Source organism: Chiloscyllium plagiosum, unplaced genomic scaffold (assembly GCF_037043375.1).
Source record: "Chiloscyllium plagiosum isolate Xiang-an unplaced genomic scaffold, Cpla_swu_hap1 HiC_scaffold_31, whole genome shotgun sequence".
NCBI lineage: Eukaryota > Metazoa > Chordata > Chondrichthyes > Orectolobiformes > Hemiscylliidae > Chiloscyllium > Chiloscyllium plagiosum.
In genome coordinates, this window is record NW_028270169.1 from 76,618,889 (window position 1) to 76,637,584 (window position 18,696).

At 47.5% G+C, this 18,696-nt stretch overlaps 6 non-coding genes across 6 annotated transcripts; all 6 read right to left on the bottom strand.

Moving 5' to 3' along the window:
- Window positions 1–8,568: 8,568 nt before the first annotated feature.
- On the bottom strand, window positions 8,569–8,641 carry trnal-caa (transfer RNA leucine (anticodon CAA)). The gene has a single exon. It is a non-coding gene; the product is annotated as a tRNA-Leu (tRNA).
- A 1,540-nt stretch (window positions 8,642–10,181) lies between these two features.
- trnal-uag (transfer RNA leucine (anticodon UAG)) lies at window positions 10,182–10,263 on the bottom strand. Its single transcript has one exon. It is a non-coding gene; the product is annotated as a tRNA-Leu (tRNA).
- Window positions 10,264–13,101: 2,838 nt separating this feature from the next.
- On the bottom strand, window positions 13,102–13,183 carry trnal-uag (transfer RNA leucine (anticodon UAG)). Its single transcript is given in 2 exon segments — window positions 13,102–13,138; window positions 13,146–13,183. It is a non-coding gene; the product is annotated as a tRNA-Leu (tRNA).
- Window positions 13,184–14,827: 1,644 nt separating this feature from the next.
- On the bottom strand, window positions 14,828–14,900 carry trnav-uac (transfer RNA valine (anticodon UAC)). The gene has a single exon. It is a non-coding gene; the product is annotated as a tRNA-Val (tRNA).
- Window positions 14,901–16,021: 1,121 nt separating this feature from the next.
- On the bottom strand, window positions 16,022–16,103 carry trnal-uag (transfer RNA leucine (anticodon UAG)). Its single transcript is given in 2 exon segments — window positions 16,022–16,058; window positions 16,066–16,103. It is a non-coding gene; the product is annotated as a tRNA-Leu (tRNA).
- A 1,644-nt stretch (window positions 16,104–17,747) lies between these two features.
- On the bottom strand, window positions 17,748–17,820 carry trnav-uac (transfer RNA valine (anticodon UAC)). Its single transcript has one exon. It is a non-coding gene; the product is annotated as a tRNA-Val (tRNA).
- Window positions 17,821–18,696: the final 876 nt, after the last annotated feature.

Consider the following 18,696-nt stretch of genomic DNA (forward strand, 5'->3'; position numbering starts at 1 on the left):
CAGTTGGTCTTCTGTATCAGTGAACCATAGGATACTTTCTTCATATATCATTCATTTCTTAATTAGTCAAATGATTCATTCTTAAACTCGATAAATTCTTTGGAAATTTCGATAAATTGCCAACTGCATATCGTCAGTAATTTTAATCATGAACCACCTAAAATCAACAAACTCCATATCCCGAAAAATAGTCTGAGGTTGTGGATCAACCACGCATTAGGAAGGATGGCAGAGTCCCTGAGAAGGGGACAGATCACCCACACATTGGGAAGGATGGCAGGGTCCCTGAGAGGGGGCAGACCACCCACACAATTGGAAGGATGGCAGGGACCCTGAGAGGGTACAGTTTATCCACACATTGGGAAAAATGGCAGTGTCCATGAGAGGGGGCAGATCACCCACACATTGGGATGGATTGCAAGGTTACTGAGAGGGGGCAGATCACCCATACATTGAGAAGGATTGCAGGGTCTCTGAGAGGGGGCAGATTATCCACACATTGGAAGGATGGCAGGGTCCCTGAGAGGGGACAGACCACCCACACATTGGGATGGATGGCAGGGTTTCTGAGAGGGGGCAGATCACCCATACATTGGGATGGATGGCAGGGTTACTGAGAGGGGACAAATCACCCATACATTGGAAAGTATCGCAGGTCCCTGAGAGGGACAGATCATCCACGCATTGGGAAGCATGGCAGTATCCCTGAGGTGAGGATAGATCACACACATATTGGGAAGGATGGCAGGGTCATTGAGAGGGGGGACAGATCACCCAAACATTGGGAAGGATAGCAGGGTCCCTGAGAGGGGGCAGATCACCCATACATTGGAAAGGATGGCAGTGCCCCTGAGAGGGGCTGATTACACAAACATTGGGAAGGATGGCAGGTTCCCTGAGAGGGGGCAGATCACCCATACATTTGGAAGGATGGCAGGATGCCTGAGAGGGGGCAGATTATCCACTCATTGGAAAACATGGCGGGATCCATGAGAGGAGGCAGATAACCCAGACAATGTGAAGGAAGGCAGTGTACCTGAGATGGGGGCCAATCACACACACATTGGGAAGGATAGCAGTGTCCCTGAGAAGGACAGATCACTCACACATTGGGAAGGATGGCAGGGTTCCTGATAGGGGACAGTTCACCCAAAGTTTGGGAAGGATGGCAGGGTCACTGAGAGGGGGCTGATGATCCACATAATGGGAAGGATGGCAGGATTACTGAGAGGGGGACAGTTCACCCAAAGTTTGGGAAGGATGGCAGGGTCACTGAGAGGGGGCTGATGATCCACATAATGGGAAGGATGGCAGGATTACTGTGAGGGGGACAGATCACCCACACATTGGGAAGGATGGCAGGTTCCCTGAGAGGGGGCAGATCATCCACACATTGGGAAGGATTGCAGAGTCCCTGAGAGGGGACAGATCACCCAGACTTTGGGAAGGATGGCAGGGTCACTGAGAGGGGGCAGATCACCCACACATTGGGCAGGATGGCAGTATCCCTGAGAGGGACAGATCACCCAGACTTTGGGAAGGATGGCAGGGTCCCTGAGATGTGGCAGATCACCCACACAATGGGAAGGATGGCAGGGTCACTGAGAGGGGGGCAGATCACCCACACAATGGGAAGGATGGTAGAGTCACTGAGGGGGACTGATTAACCATACATTGCAGAGGATGGCAGGGTCCATGAGAGGGGGCATATCACCCACACATTGGGGAGGAGAGCAGGGTCCATGAGAGGGGGCAGATCACCCACATATTCGGAAGGATGGCAGTGTCCCTGAGAGAGGGTAGATCACCCACATATTGGGAAGGATGGCAGTATCCCTGAGAGAGGACAGATCACCCACACTTTGGGAAGGTTGGCAGGTTCCCTGAGAGGGTACAGATCACCCACACATTGTGAAGGATGGCAATGTCCCTGAGAGGAGACAGATCACCCACACATTGGGACGGATGGCAGAGTCCATGGAAGGGGTCCAATCACCCACGCAATGGGAAGGATGACAGGGTCACTGAGAGGGGGCAGATCACCCACACATTGGGAAGGATGGCAGAGTCCCTGAGAGGGTGGAGATCACCCACACTTTGGGAAAGATGGCAGTATACCTGAGAGGGGGCAGCTTACCGACACATTGGGCACGATGGCAGGGTCCGTGAGAGGGACAGATCACCCACACATTGGGAAAGATGGCGGTATCTCTGAGAGGGGCAGATCAGCCACACATTGGTAAGGTTGGCAGGTTCCCTGAGAAGGGGCAGATCACCCACATATTGAGAATGATGGCAGTGTCCCTGAGCGGGAGAGACCACCCACTCATTGGGAAAGATGGCAGTGTCCCTGAGAGGGGGCAATTCACTAATTCATTGGAAAGGATGGCAGGATCCCTGAGAGAGGGCAGATCACCCACACAATTGGAAGGATGCCTGTGTCCCTGAGAGGGTGCAGGTCACCCAAACATTTGGAAGAATGGCAGTTTACCTGAGAGGGGCAGATCACCCACACATTGGAAAGGATGGCAGGGTCCCTGAGAGGGGCAGATCACCCACACAATGGGAAGGATGGCAGGGCCCCTAAGAAGGGAACAGAAGACCCACACATTGGGAAGGATGGCAGGGTCCCTGTGAGAGGGCAGATCACACACGAAGTGGGATGGATGGCAGTGTCCCAGAGAGGGACAGATCAACCACACACTGGGAAGGATGGCGGTGTCCCTGAGAAGGGCAGATCACACACACTTTTTGAAGGATGGCAGGGTCCCTGAAAGGGGGAAGATCAACAACACAATGGGAAGAATGGCAGGATCCCTGAGATGTGGCAGATCACCCACACATTGGGAAGGATGGCAGGGTCTCTGAGAGGGGGCAGATCACCACACAATGGGCAGGATGGCAGGATCACTGAGAGGGGAGATATCATCCATGCATTGGAAAGGGTAGCAGGGTCCCTGGGAGTGGGCAGATGACCCACACATTGGGAAGAATGGCAGGGTCCCTGAGATGTGGCAGATCACCCACACATTGGGAAGAATGGCAGGCTCTCTGAGATGTGGCAGATCACCCACACATTGGGAAGGATTGCAGGGTCTCTGAGATGTGGCAGATCACCCACACATTGGGAAGGATTGCAGGGTCTCTGAGAGGGGGCAGATCACCCACACATTGGGAAGGATGGCAGGGTCTCTGAGAGGGGGCAAATCACCAACACATTGGGAATGATGGCAGGGTCCCTGAGAGAGGGCAGATCACCCAAACAATGGGAAGGATGGCAGTGTCACTAAAGGGGGACAGATCACCCATACAATGGGAAGGATGGCAGGATCACTGAGAGAGGGACAGATCACCCACATATTGGGAAGGATGGCAGGGTCACTGTGAGAGTGGCAGATCACCCTCACAATGGGAAGGATGGCAGGGTCACTGAGAGAGGGGCAGATCACCCACATATTGGGAAGGATGGCAGGGTGCCTGAGGGGGGCAGATCAACCACACATTGGGAAGTGTGGCAGGGCTCCTGTGAGGGACAGATCTCCCACACATTTGGAAAGATGGCAGTGTCCCTGAGAGGGGACAGATCACTCACACATTGAGAAGGATGGCAGGGCCCCTGAGAGCGACATATCACCCACACATTGAGAAGGATGGCAGGGTCCCTGAGAGGGGGCAGATCACCCACACATTGGGAAGGATGGCAGGGTCACTGAGAGAGGAACAGATCACCCATACATTGGGAATGATGGCAGGGACCCTGAGAGAGGGCAGATCACCCACACAATGGGAAGGATGGCAGTGTCCCTGAGAGGAGGCAGGTCACCCACACATTGGGAGGATGGCAGGGTCCTTGAAAGGGGCAAATCAGCTACACATTGCGAAGAATGGCAGGTTCCCTGACAGGGGGCAGATCACCCACACTTTGGGAAGGAAGGCCCTGTCTCTGAGAGGGGACAGATCACCCACACATTGGGAAGGATGGCAGGGTCCCTGAGAGGGGACAGATCACCCACACATTGGGAAGGATGGCAGTGTCCCTGAGAGGAACAGATCAACCACATTGGCGAATTGGAGAGTGAAGGGAGTTTTGACAGAGTTTATGGGTTTATGATTGGTGTAGATAATGTAGATGAAAACAGATTATTCCTATCAACTGAAGGAAATGGACGATGAGATACAAACGTTAAGATTTTGGACCGATTGACAGGGTGGATTTGATGAAGTGGTTACGCGGAAGGGATTCTATACCCATTGTATCTTAATGATAGATAGTGGAGCTGAGCATGGTGAAGCGCTGTATTTAATCTCCAGTTTCCGTCAAACCATGGGTTTGAATTATCCCAGTACCAGAACCACAAGTGACGTACCTCACATAGTCACATCGATGGGCCTGGGTAATTTCCAGTTTTTGATTGTTCCTTTTCCTCTGTGTGTTTGCAGACGCCTCAAACTCTCTGACACTCTCGGTGATATAAGCAGAAAATTGGTGACAGACTCTGAAGACAGTGAGAGCTCCAGCTGTTCACCGCCGTTCAGATCCCCGCTAACCTTCCTGCTTTAGAGAAATCGGCATGCCTGGTTGGTGGCAGGCTGTGTGGCTCAAATGGGCAGCAGCGGGCTGCAAGATAAAGGTTGGTAGTTTGAGACCATCCAGGTTTGGAGCTTGGGTTGTTCCAGATCAGACTATGGGAATACCACCCTACCTCCATTTAAACCGGAAAATCCATGGCAAGATTGATTTGCAACCCAAACCATTGATGATTCTGTGTTCCCTGACCCCACACGGAGTACGATAAGGACAAACACTGCTCTCTCCAGTCCCCCCGCTGTCAACAAAAGGTGGCCACTGCAGCTCCCTGCACAGCCCTGGGACACAGCTTACAGAAACTCCCCCCTCATGAACGGCGCTTCCCGTGTGAAAATTTTACATTTAATACGGTTACGGCTGCAATCCAACCCCTGTCCCCAAGACAGCTTCTAAGCTGCAGGATTTTGTGATGAGAACAGTGTTATGACGTTGAAGGTGTGCCCTCCACCTTTAAATGAGAGTGAATGCTGTTCAGAACTGACAGCTGACAAATACCTGTGATGACCAGCTAGCAGTCTCAGCGTGCACTGGAAAATTGGAAAGATGTAACATTTGGCTGTGAAACAAGTCGGAGTTGGTTTCTAATTAGGAAACAATTCCTATTTTACCAATCAGTTTAAATTATGTCTCAAAATACTAAAATCCAATCGCGTTTCAATTTGGTGTTTAGCAACACTGCAGAACCGAGGACTTCCATAATGTTGCCTCCACTGACCATTCTCCATGAAACATGCACAGGTCCTCAGCTGAGGAATTTTGTGGGGAAACTTAGCTCCTTGGCTTTGAACCGGGCCGTCTGCCCAAGGAAAGTAAATGTGGTACTGCTTTTAGTGGAAGGATCAGAGCACGGTAACTCAACTCTGAAAGAGAATGGTTACCTGCGTTGCACACATCTGTGCATATTCAGAACCAGTTGGAGAAAACCGAAACAATGTTTCACCCAGTAATGAAACAGGATTGCATTATTTTTCACCACTCGAGCATGTATGAGCGAGAAAATTCAAAGTCACGTTTGCTGATATGAACAGCAAGTTAGAAAGCTCTGCTCATGTCAGTCTGAAAGGCTGCCATCGGGAATAAGGCTATTCGTGCCGGATTTTGACGCGGGGCGCTTATGTGTATGAGGTGACTCCAACACCCACTACACGACAGAAAGCATTCCCGCAAGTAACTGGTCTTCAGAGTCGTAAAAGCAGTACCACATTTACAGCCGTTTCATCTTTATGTTTCCAGGAGCTGGTTGTTCTCCAGCGTAACTGGCATCATTGAAAAATTAAGAAAATCACGTGGAAATTGCTCACAAAGTATAATTGTCAGGGGCGCACAGTTTGGAATGTAGGGCTAGTCTGAAAATGCCGGGACAACTTTCCTTTCATCGTCAGGCATAACCTTAAGGAAGGTTTGTCAACGGAATACTTACGTTTTTGCTTTCGGCAATATACGGTGAGGTGAAAACTGGAGAGCATCGGTTTAAGGTGAAATTGGTAAAATATAAAAAAGGATTAGAGGCACCTTTCCCACACAGAAGGCTGTGCGTGTATGGAATCAGCTACCAGATGAAGTGGAGGAGGCGAGGACACTCAGAAGATTTCAAAGGCAATTGGATGAATTTCTGGATAGCAAGGGTTTAGTGGGATAGGGGCTAAATGCTGAGAATTTTTTTAAAATGCACTTTCAGAGATTTCGAAGCATTAATGCTGTTCTGGGGACAGTCCGAGGGCAATCAGCCATAAACGACTCCAAGATCCTTCAGCAGAGCAATTCCATATTATGCTCCCAACATATATTGGAATCTTAGTGCACTGTCACCTCCCGAAAAACTCTGAAATGAGGGAAAACAAAGAACCGAATATGAATGGGCCATGAAAAGTGAATATTCCCAAACACAGTCTCGTTTAGATTAGTTAGCCCATCCGATCAGCAGTGCCTGCTGCCCATGTCTCCAGGACAGAAGTGAAGGATATGAGAGAAATGTAAGACCATATGACATCACAATTAACCGGAATTATTTACCCTTTCGCCAGAACACCAAATAACGAGAAGTAAAGTCACTGCAGGATTTTGTTTCACACCAGCGATGAAATATCAATCTCCGTTCGGTTTCAGCAAAAACAGTGAACAACACAACTTGGCCGGAATATGAAGCAGTAGTGGAACCGCATGAGGCTCGGGATTTTCGTGTGGGAGGCGAATGAGAACACGACAGCGTGGACACTGGCAGGTTGGAGAGGGTGCACTCTCCCACATCAGAGATACATTTCCAATAAGCAAAGTTAGCTGGTCGTGTTGGAATTTAAACACTGAACATCAACACGCTGCAGTAAAATAGGCAAAGCACACAAATGGTGGGATTGAAACACACGCCTCGTTCGAGATTCGAACCACAACACAGCGCCTCCGACCACTTGGCCACAAGACCAGCCGCCGCAGTCGCACATTTTCTTACACTTTCAATGATGCGCCTGCAAAACAACAGAATCAAAGTCCCAGGGAAAGAGTTCCCCCAATCCCTGTCCTGCTCGCCCTGCTGCTTGGATCTGCCCAGCTACAATATCCGTTTTGCAGCAGATAATGATAACCCTTCAATCCACACAAAAACCAATGGGAAGCTGATCCTACTTTTTGAGACTCGTTTCAGCCACAAATGTGATGTCTGTATGAGAGAATTATGATTCGATTATGATTCAACAAAGAAACCATGAGCTGCCTGACATTACTGGAAATGCGATTCTTGCCTGGTAAATAATTTCTCCCATTGCTGCAAGATAAAGGTTCGTTTACGCGGAACATGAACCATACCGGACTACAGGGAAAATGCACAAAGCTGAGCAGGCCGTGTTCCACATCATACCGTGCAGGATACTTACGGTTACGACATCTGTTATGCAGATTTAACGTCCCAAAGAATATTCTCGACCTGAAAAGTGGAGGCAGCATTCCAATCCGAGAAGGAAAGATCACTGCAGAGATGTTCACTCCTGGACATGAGTTGGAAACCTGTGTGGAAATCGACGAGAAGCGACTCAAAACATTTTGCTAAATGCCATGGTGCTTTTTAGAAATGCAGTTTCTGTTCACCTCAATCTAAAAGGCAGTTTCTGAACATAGTAACAGAAGGCAAAAGGTAATTAGCTCACCCCACCCCCTTCTCCGGAAGTGGTGCTAACTGCCCTTGAGTGCTTTTTGTTCTCGATGTGAAGAGCTCTCACGCCTGAGTCACCTTCACGTCTCGCTGCTGAGTGAATCACAAAGAAGGACTTTCACCAGAGCTGCAACTGCCTCACTTCCCCACTCGCCCTCCCCGTGTACATTTTCCTGCTCGTCAGTGATTTAAAGAAAACCAAATGGATGCGATGTCATTCTGTAGCCTCTCTGTCGATTCCTCCGTTTCAGTTCCAACATGACTTAGATCTCGGGGCGCACCTTAATACTAGCGACGCTATGAAATCACAGGTCCAGCGGTTCCTCTGAGAGTGTAATTTCTTTCATTGCTGTTGCTGGTTGAATGAGCCACTAACGTGCGACTTGCTCCAAACATGATTCAGGACCTCTGGTGCCAATTCTCGCACGTTGAATAACGACAGACAGCTTCCAAATGAGGGCTTTCAGAGACGACTTTGGGCTACATTTGACAGACAGACAAGTTCAGGAATTCGTGGTGCGCTGTGACACCAGCGCATCAGTTTCTTCCCTGTCTTTGAACCGGGCCGCCTGCGCAAGGAATGCAAATGCGGTACTGCTTTTCGTGGAAGGATCAGAAAGTGGAAACTACACTCTCAAACAGAATGGCATATGATCAGAACCAGGTTGGAGAAAAACTTTACAATGCTTTGCACAGTAATTAAATGGAATTGCATTACATTACATTTCACTACGAGAGCAGATGTTCAAGCAAATTCGAAGGCAGGTTTGCAGATGGGAAAGCAAGCAAGAAAACTCAGTTCTTGTCCATGGAAAAGGCAGCAGCTGAAGAACAAAGCAGTTTCTGCCCAGTTTTGAACTGGGGACCTTTCGCGTTTGAAGCGAACGTGATGACCACTACACTACAGAAACAAGCTGCAGGCGCGCGTCCTGCAGCTCAGTGGCATCCAGCACTGAAAGTTGAAGCCATTCCACGTTTCACCTTTCTGTTTCCAATGTCTCGTTGTTGTCCAGCGGAATTGACATCTTCAAAACGTAAAAAAAAGACATGTGAAATTGATGACAAAATATAGACAAAGATGTCGTTAATGTTTGTACCGTAGGGCGAGTTGGAATAGTTTGGGACGACTTTTCCTGCAGCGGAACGGCTGCGACATGATCTGATGGAACGGTTGTAAACTGAGTATTTATGTGTTTTACCCAAGTTGGGGTGAGTTGAAAACTCGAGAGCATAGGTTTAAGGTGAGTGGGCTAAAATTGACAAAGGACCTGAGGCACATTTCCCACACAGAAGGTTGTGCGTGTTTGGAATGATCTACCAGAGGAAGTGGAGGAGGCTATTACTCTCAGAAAATTGCAAAAGTAATTGGATGAGTTTCTGGATAGGATGGGTTTAAAGGGATAGGGGCCAAATGCTGGGAAACGGGTTTTGTTTAATTTTGGCTATATGGTGAGCATAGAGGAGATACACCGAAGTATCTGTTTCCACGCGGTGTGCGCCAATAACATTGTGTTGCTTACACCGGCTGTAAAGGATTACTTTTTAGCGGAGTTTGCCGTCGCAGTCTGTGGCACAATCATTTAGTCTGTTCGACTGCTCACGGGAAAGGTGGTATTGTGAAACACTGCAGAAACGAACGACTTCCTTACTTTTGCTCCGACTGACCATACTCCGGGAAATTTTCCCAGATTCTCAGTTGAGGATTTTTGCAGCTGGAAGTTACCTCAGAAACCCTGTTAATTCGTAATGTATTGAGCGAATCGCAAAACACAAAGCATTTAACACGGAACACAAACAAAACTGGCAAACCAAATGCATTTTCAGACACAGGGATGCATGAATGCTAAATGTGAGACAGGCCGGGGGCATGAGTCATAAAGTAATCTCACAACAAACAACAGGGCAATTCCAAACTACTCTTTCAAACATACTGCAGCCTGAGTGCACCACCACTTCCCAGACAATGCTGAAAAGAGAGAAAGAAAGAACACAATAAGAATGGGCCATAAAAAAGTGAATTTCACCAATCACAGTCTCGATTACATTACCTTTCCCTTCCGATGTCGCCAGGACAGAAATAAAGGAAATGGGAGAAATTCAAAAACATGTGACATCGCAATTCATTGGAACGATTTTCCCATTGGCCAGAAAACAAAATAACGACGTGTCGTGCCACCGCAGGACTTTGTTTCACAACAGCAATGAAATAACAGTCGCCATTCGGTTCCAGTAAACGCTCAACTTGTCTGGGACAGCAGAGCTGTTTGCGATTTTCCACGCGGGAGGCGAACACGATCATGACAGCACAGACACCGGAAAAGCCGGAACTTTCCCACACCACAGTTAATTGCCCGGGAAGCAAACCCATTTTTCTTCGGTTTTCAACAGAAATGCAGCAGGAGTCGAAACAGAATTGAAACAAGCTGCGTCGTTGAAAACGGTCAGCAGAAATGGCAGCGGTGGGATTCGAACCCACGCCTCTGTCGAGACAGGAGCCTAAATCCAGCGCCTTAGACCGCTCGGCCACACTACCAGCCAGCCGCGCTTCCCCATTTTCTTGCACTTCCAATTGTGCTCCTGCATAACAGCAGATGCAAAGCCACGTGAAAAGGGTTCCATGATCCCTCTCCGACTCGCACAGCTGCTGGGATGTGCCCGTCTACAATATCAATTTCGCAGCAGATAATGATAGCCCATCAATCCAGACAACTATCAATGGTAAGCTGAGTCTATCTTCTCAGAATCTTTTCAACTACAAATGTATCTGTGAGTGCGTGAGAACATACGATCGGTTATGATTTGGTCAAATTACCATGAGCTGCTTGACATTACTGCAATTTCGATTCTTGCTTTGTTAAATGATTTCACCCTTTGATCGAAACAGGACAACTTTCACGTTTACACGGAACATGAAACACACCGGACTACAGGGAAAATGCACAAAGCTGAGCAGGCCGTGTTCCACATCATACCGCGCAGCATCGTTTCAGTCACTCTTTTGCAGAATAAGAGTCCCAAAGAATGTTCTTCACCCTAAAACCGGAGGTAGCATTACAATCCGAGAACGACAGATCACATTGTGAGGATGCTCTGACCTCGGAGCCAGTTCGAGATGCCACTTTCCTTGCCTTTTTGCCTTAACCGTGCAATTCGCTGCAGAGATGTTCACACTGGATATGAGCCACATGGATACCAACTGTGTCGACGAGAAGCGACTCAATAAATTTTGCTAAATTCCACGGTGCTTATTAGAAATGCAGTTTCTGTTCACATCAATCTAAAAGGCAGTTTCTGAACATAGTAACAGAAGGCAAAAGGTAATTAGCTCACCCCACCCCCTTCTCCGGAAGAGGTGCTAACTGCCCTTGAGTGCTTTTTGTTCTCGATGTGAAGAGCTCTCACGCCTGAGTCACCTTCACGTATCTGGCTGCTGAGTGAATCACAAAGAAGGAATTTCACCAGAGCTGCAACTGCCTCACTTCCCCACTCGCCCTCCCTGTGTACATTTTCCTGCTCGTCAGTGATTTAAAGAAAACCAAATGGATGCGATGTCATTCTGTAGCCTCTCTGTCGATTCCTCCGTTTCAGTTCCAACATGACTTAGATCTCGGGGCGCACCTTAATACTAGCGACGCTATGAAATCACAGGTCCAGCGGTTCCTCTGAGAGTGTAATTTCTTTCATTGCTGTTGCTGGTTGAATGAGCCACTAACGTGCGACTTGCTCCAAACATGATTCAGGACCTCTGGTGCCAATTCTCGCACGTTGAATAACGACAGACAGCTTCCAAATGAGGGCTTTCAGAGACGACTTTGGGCTACATTTGACAGACAGACAAGTTCAGGAATTCGTGGTGCGCTGTGACACCAGCGCATCAGTTTCTTCCCTGTCTTTGAACCGAGCCGCCTGCGCAAGGAATGCAAATGCGGTACTGCTTTTCGTGGAAGGATCAGAAAGTGGAAACTACACTCTCAAACAGAATGGCATATGATCAGAACCAGGTTGGAGAAAAACTTTACAATGCTTTGCACAGTAATTAAATGGAATTGCATTACATTACATTTCACTACGAGAGCAGATTTGTTCAAGCAAATTCGAAGGCAGGTTTGCAGATGGGAAAGCAAGCAAGGAAACTCCGTTCTTGTCCATGTAAAATGCGGCAGTTGAAGAACAAAGCAGTTTCTGCCCAGTTTCGAACTGGGGACCTTTCGCACGTAAGGCGAACGTGATGACCACTACACTACAGAAACAAGGCGCAGTCGCCGCTGCTAAGGCTCAGTGGCATCCAGCACTGAAAGTTGAAGCCCTTTCTCCTTTCTGTTTCCAATAGCTCGTTGTTTCATGGGACTTGTTTAATTTTGGCTATGTGGTGAGCATGGACGAGATACACCGAAGTATCTGTTTCCACGCGGTGTGCGCCAATAACATTGTGTTGCTTACACCGGCTGTAAAGGATTACTTTTTAGCGGAGTTTGCCGTCGCAGTCTGTGGCACAATCATTTAGTCTGTTCGACTGCTCACTGGAAAGGTGGTATTGTGAAACACTGCAGAAACGAACGACTTCCTTACTTTTGCTCCGACTGACCATACTCCGGGAAATTTTCCCAGATTCTCAGTTGAGGATTTTTGCAGCTGGAAGTTACCTCAGAAACCCTGTTAATTCGTAATGTATTGAGCGAATCGCAAAACACAAAGCATTTAACACGGAACACAAACAAAACTGGCAAACCAAATGCATTTTCAGACACAGGGATGCATGAATGCTAAATGTGAGACAGGCCGGGGGCATGAGTCATAAAGTAATCTCACAACAAACAACAGGGCAATTCCAAACTACTCTTTCAAACATACTGCAGCCTGAGTGCACCACCACTTCCCAGACAATGCTGAAAAGAGAGAAAGAAAGAACACAATAAGAATGGGCCATAAAAAAGTGAATTTCACCAATCACAGTCTCGATTACATTACCTTTCCCTTCCGATGTCGCCAGGACGGAAATAAAGGAAATGGGAGAAATTCAAAAACATGTGACATCGCAATTCATTGGAACGATTTTCCCATTGGCCAGAAAACAAAATAACGACGAGTCGTGCCACCGCAGGACTTTGTTTCACAACAGCAATGAAATAACAGTCGCCATTCGGTTCCAATAAACGCTCAACTTGTCTGGGACAGCAGAGCTGTTTGCGATTTTCCACGCGGGAGGCGAACACGATCATGACAGCACAGACACCGGAAAAGCCGGAACTTTCCCACACCACAGTTAATTGCCCGGGAAGCAAACCCATTTTTCTTCGGTTTTCAACAGAAATGCAGCAGGAGTCGAAACAGCATTGAAACAAGCTGCGTCGTTGAAAACGGTCAGCAGAAATGGCAGCGGTGGGATTCGAACCCACGCCTCTGTCGAGACAGTAGCCTAAATCCAGCGCCTTAGACCGCTCGGCCACACTACCAACCAGCCGCGCTTCCCCATTTTCTTGCACTTCCAATTGTGCTCCTGCATAACAGCAGATGCAAAGCCACGTGAAAAGGGTTCCATGATCCCTCTCCGACTCGCACAGCTGCTGGGATGTGCCCGTCTACAATATCAATTTCGCAGCAGATAATGATAGCCCATCAATCCAGACAACTATCAATGGTAAGCTGAGTCTATCTTCTCAGAATCTTTTCAACTACAAATGTATCTGTGAGTGCGTGAGAACATACGATCGGTTATGATTTGGTCAAATTACCATGAGCTGCTTGACATTACTGCAATTTCGATTCTTGCTTTGTTAAATGATTTCACCCTTTGATCGAAACAGGACAACTTTCACGTTTACACGGAACATGAAACACACCGGACTACAGGGAAAATGCACAACGCTGAGCAGGCCGTGTTCCACATCATACCGCGCAGCATCGTTTCAGTCACTGTTTTGCAGAATAAGAGTCCCAAAGAATGTTCTTCACCCTAAAACCGGAGGTAGCATTACAATCCGAGAACGACAGATCACATTGTGAGGATGCTCTGACCTCGGAGCCAGTTCGAGATGCCACTTTCCTTGCCTTTTTGCCTTAACCGTGCAATTCGCTGCAGAGATGTTCACACTGGATATGAGCCACATGGATACCAACTGTGTCGACGAGAAGCGACTCAATAAATTTTGCTAAATTCCACGGTGCTTATTAGAAATGCAGTTTCTGTTCACATCAATCTAAAAGGCAGTTTCTGAACATAGTAACAGAAGGCAAAAGGTAATTAGCTCACCCCACCCCCTTCTCCGGAAGAGGTGCTAACTGCCCTTGAGTGCTTTTTGTTCTCGATGTGAAGAGCTCTCACGCCTGAGTCACCTTCACGTATCTGGCTGCTGAGTGAATCACAAAGAAGGAATTTCACCAGAGCTGCAACTGCCTCACTTCCCCACTCGCCCTCCCTGTGTACATTTTCCTGCTCGTCAGTGATTTAAAGAAAACCAAATGGATGCGATGTCATTCTGTAGCCTCTCTGTCGATTCCTCCGTTTCAGTTCCAACATGACTTAGATCTCGGGGCGCACCTTAATACTAGCGACGCTATGAAATCACAGGTCCAGCGGTTCCTCTGAGAGTGTAATTTCTTTCATTGCTGTTGCTGGTTGAATGAGCCACTAACGTGCGACTTGCTCCAAACATGATTCAGGACCTCTGGTGCCAATTCTCGCACGTTGAATAACGACAGACAGCTTCCAAATGAGGGCTTTCAGAGACGACTTTGGGCTACATTTGACAGACAGACAAGTTCAGGAATTCGTGGTGCGCTGTGACACCAGCGCATCAGTTTCTTCCCTGTCTTTGAACCGAGCCGCCTGCGCAAGGAATGCAAATGCGGTACTGCTTTTCGTGGAAGGATCAGAAAGTGGAAACTACACTCTCAAACAGAATGGCATATGATCAGAACCAGGTTGGAGAAAAACTTTACAATGCTTTGCACAGTAATTAAATGGAATTGCATTACATTACATTTCACTACGAGAGCAGATTTGTTCAAGCAAATTCGAAGGCAGGTTTGCAGATGGGAAAGCAAGCAAGGAAACTCCGTTCTTGTCCATGTAAAATGCGGCAGTTGAAGAACAAAGCAGTTTCTGCCCAGTTTCGAACTGGGGACCTTTCGCGCGTAAGGCGAACGTGATGACCACTACACTACAGAAACAAGGCGCAGTCGCCGCTGCTAAGGCTCAGTGGCATCCAGCACTGAAAGTTGAAGCCCTTTCTCCTTTCTGTTTCCAATAGCTCGTTGTTTCATGGGACTTGTTTAATTTTGGCTATGTGGTGAGCATGGACGAGATACACCGAAGTATCTGTTTCCACGCGGTGTGCGCCAATAACATTGTGTTGCTTACACCGGCTGTAAAGGATTACTTTTTAGCGGAGTTTGCCGTCGCAGTCTGTGGCACAATCATTTAGTCTGTTCGACTGCTCACTGGAAAGGTGGTATTGTGAAACACTGCAGAAACGAACGACTTCCTTACTTTTGCTCCGACTGACCATACTCCGGGAAATTTTCCCAGATTCTCAGTTGAGGATTTTTGCAGCTGGAAGTTACCTCAGAAACCCTGTTAATTCGTAATGTATTGAGCGAATCGCAAAACACAAAGCATTTAACACGGAACACAAACAAAACTGGCAAACCAAATGCATTTTCAGACACAGGGATGCATGAATGCTAAATGTGAGACAGGCCGGGGGCATGAGTCATAAAGTAATCTCACAACAAACAACAGGGCAATTCCAAACTACTCTTTCAAACATACTGCAGCCTGAGTGCACCACCACTTCCCAGACAATGCTGAAAAGAGAGAAAGAAAGAACACAATAAGAATGGGCCATAAAAAAGTGAATTTCACCAATCACAGTCTCGATTACATTACCTTTCCCTTCCGATGTCGCCAGGACGGAAATAAAGGAAATGGGAGAAATTCAAAAACATGTGACATCGCAATTCATTGGAACGATTTTCCCATTGGCCAGAAAACAAAATAACGACGAGTCGTGCCACCGCAGGACTTTGTTTCACAACAGCAATGAAATAACAGTCGCCATTCGGTTCCAATAAACGCTCAACTTGTCTGGGACAGCAGAGCTGTTTGCGATTTTCCACGCGGGAGGCGAACACGATCATGACAGCACAGACACCGGAAAAGCCGGAACTTTCCCACACCACAGTTAATTGCCCGGGAAGCAAACCCATTTTTCTTCGGTTTTCAACAGAAATGCAGCAGGAGTCGAAACAGCATTGAAACAAGCTGCGTCGTTGAAAACGGTCAGCAGAAATGGCAGCGGTGGGATTCGAACCCACGCCTCTGTCGAGACAGTAGCCTAAATCCAGCGCCTTAGACCGCTCGGCCACACTACCAACCAGCCGCGCTTCCCCATTTTCTTGCACTTCCAATTGTGCTCCTGCATAACAGCAGATGCAAAGCCACGTGAAAAGGGTTCCATGATCCCTCTCCGACTCGCACAGCTGCTGGGATGTGCCCGTCTACAATATCAATTTCGCAGCAGATAATGATAGCCCATCAATCCAGACAACTATCAATGGTAAGCTGAGTCTATCTTCTCAGAATCTTTTCAACTACAAATGTATCTGTGAGTGCGTGAGAACATACGATCGGTTATGATTTGGTCAAATTACCATGAGCTGCTTGACATTACTGCAATTTCGATTCTTGCTTTGTTAAATGATTTCACCCTTTGATCGAAACAGGACAACTTTCACGTTTACACGGAACATGAAACACACCGGACTACAGGGAAAATGCACAACGCTGAGCAGGCCGTGTTCCACATCATACCGCGCAGCATCGTTTCAGTCACTGTTTTGCAGAATAAGAGTCCCAAAGAATGTTCTTCACCCTAAAACCGGAGGTAGCATTACAATCCGAGAACGACAGATCACATTGTGAGGATGCTCTGACCTCGGAGCCAGTTCGAGATGACACTTTCCTTGCCTTTTTGCCTTAACCGTGCAATTCGCTGCAGAGATGTTCACACTGGATATGAGGCACATGGATACCAACTGTGTCGACGAGAAGCGACTCAATAAATTTTGCTAAATTCCACGGTGCTTATTAGAAATGCAGTTTCTGTTCACATCAATCTAAAAGGCAGTTTCTGAACATAGTAACAGAAGGCAAAAGGTAATTAGCTCACCCCACCCCCTTCTCCGGAAGAGGTGCTAACTGCCCTTGAGTGCTTTTTGTTCTCGATGTGAAGAGCTCTCACGCCTGAGTCACCTTCACGTATCTGGCTGCTGAGTGAATCACAAAGAAGGAATTTCACCAGAGCTGCAACTGCCTCACTTCCCCACTCGCCCTCCCTGTGTACATTTTCCTGCTCGTCAGTGATTTAAAGAAAACCAAATGGATGCGATGTCATTCTGTAGCCTCTCTGTCGATTCCTCCGTTTCAGTTCCAACATGACTTAGATCTCGGGGCGCACCTTAATACTAGCGACGCTATGAAATCACAGGTCCAGCGGTTCCTCTGAGAGTGTAATTTCTTTCATTGCTGTTGCTGGTTGAATGAGCCACTAACGTGCGACTTGCTCCAAACATGACTCAGGACCTCTGGTGCCAATTCTCGCACGTTGAATAACGACAGACAGCTTCCAAATGAGGGCTTTCAGAGACGACTTTGGGCTACATTTGACAGACAGACAAGTTCAGGAATTCGTGGTGCGCTGTGACACCAGCGCATCAGTTTCTTCCCTGTCTTTGAACCGGGCCGCCTGCGCAAGGAATGCAAATGCGGTACTGCTTTTCGTGGAAGGATCAGAAAGTGGAAACTACACTCTCAAACAGAATGGCATATGATCAGAACCAGGTTGGAGAAAAACTTTACAATACTTTGCACAGTAATTAAATGGAATTGCATTACATTACATTTCACTACGAGAGCAGATTTGTTCAAGCAAATTCGAAGGCAGGTTTGCAGATGGGAAAGCAAGCAAGGAAACTCCGTTCTTGTCCATGTAAAATGCGGCAGTTGAAGAACAAAGCAGTTTCTGCCCAGTTTCGAACTGGGGACCTTTCGCGCGTAAGGCGAACGTGATGACCACTACACTACAGAAACAAGGCGCAGTCGCCGCTGCCAAGGCTCAGTGGCATCCAGCACTGAAAGTTGAAGCCCTTTTTCCTTTCACCTTTCTGTTTCCAATAGCTCGTTGTTTCATGGGACTTGTTTAATTTTGGCTATGTGGTGAGCATGGACGAGATACACCGAAGTATCTGTTTCCACGCGGTGTGCGCCAATAACATTGTCTTGCTTACACCGGCTGTAAAGGATTACTTTTTAGCGGAGTTTGCCGTCGCAGTCTGTGGCACAATCATTTAGTCTGTTCGACTGCTCACTGGAAAGGTGGTATTGTGAAACACTGCAGAAACGAACGACTTCCTTACTTTTGCTCTGACTGACCACACTCCGGGAAATTTTCCCAGATTCTCAGTTGAGGATTTTTGCAGCTGGAAGTTACCTCAGAAACCCTGTTAATTCGTAATGTATTGAGCGAATCGCAAAACACAAAGCATTTAACACGGAACACAAACAAAACTGGCAAACCAAATGCATTTTCAGACACAGGGATGCATGAATGCTAAATGTGAGACAGGCCGGGGGCATGAGTCATAAAGTAATCTCACAACAAACAACAGGGCAATTCCAAACTACTCTTTCAAACATACTGCAGCCTGAGTGCACCACCACTTCCCAGACAATGCTGAAAAGAGAGAAAGAAAGAACACAATAAGAATGGGCCATAAAAAAGTGAATTTCACCAATCACAGTCTCGATTACATTACCTTTCCCTTCCGATGTCGCCAGGACGGAAATAAAGGAAATGGGAGAAATTCAAAAACATGTGACATCGCAATTCATTGGAACGATTTTCCCATTGGCCAGAAAACAAAATAACGACGAGTCGTGCCACCGCAGGACTTTGTTTCACAACAG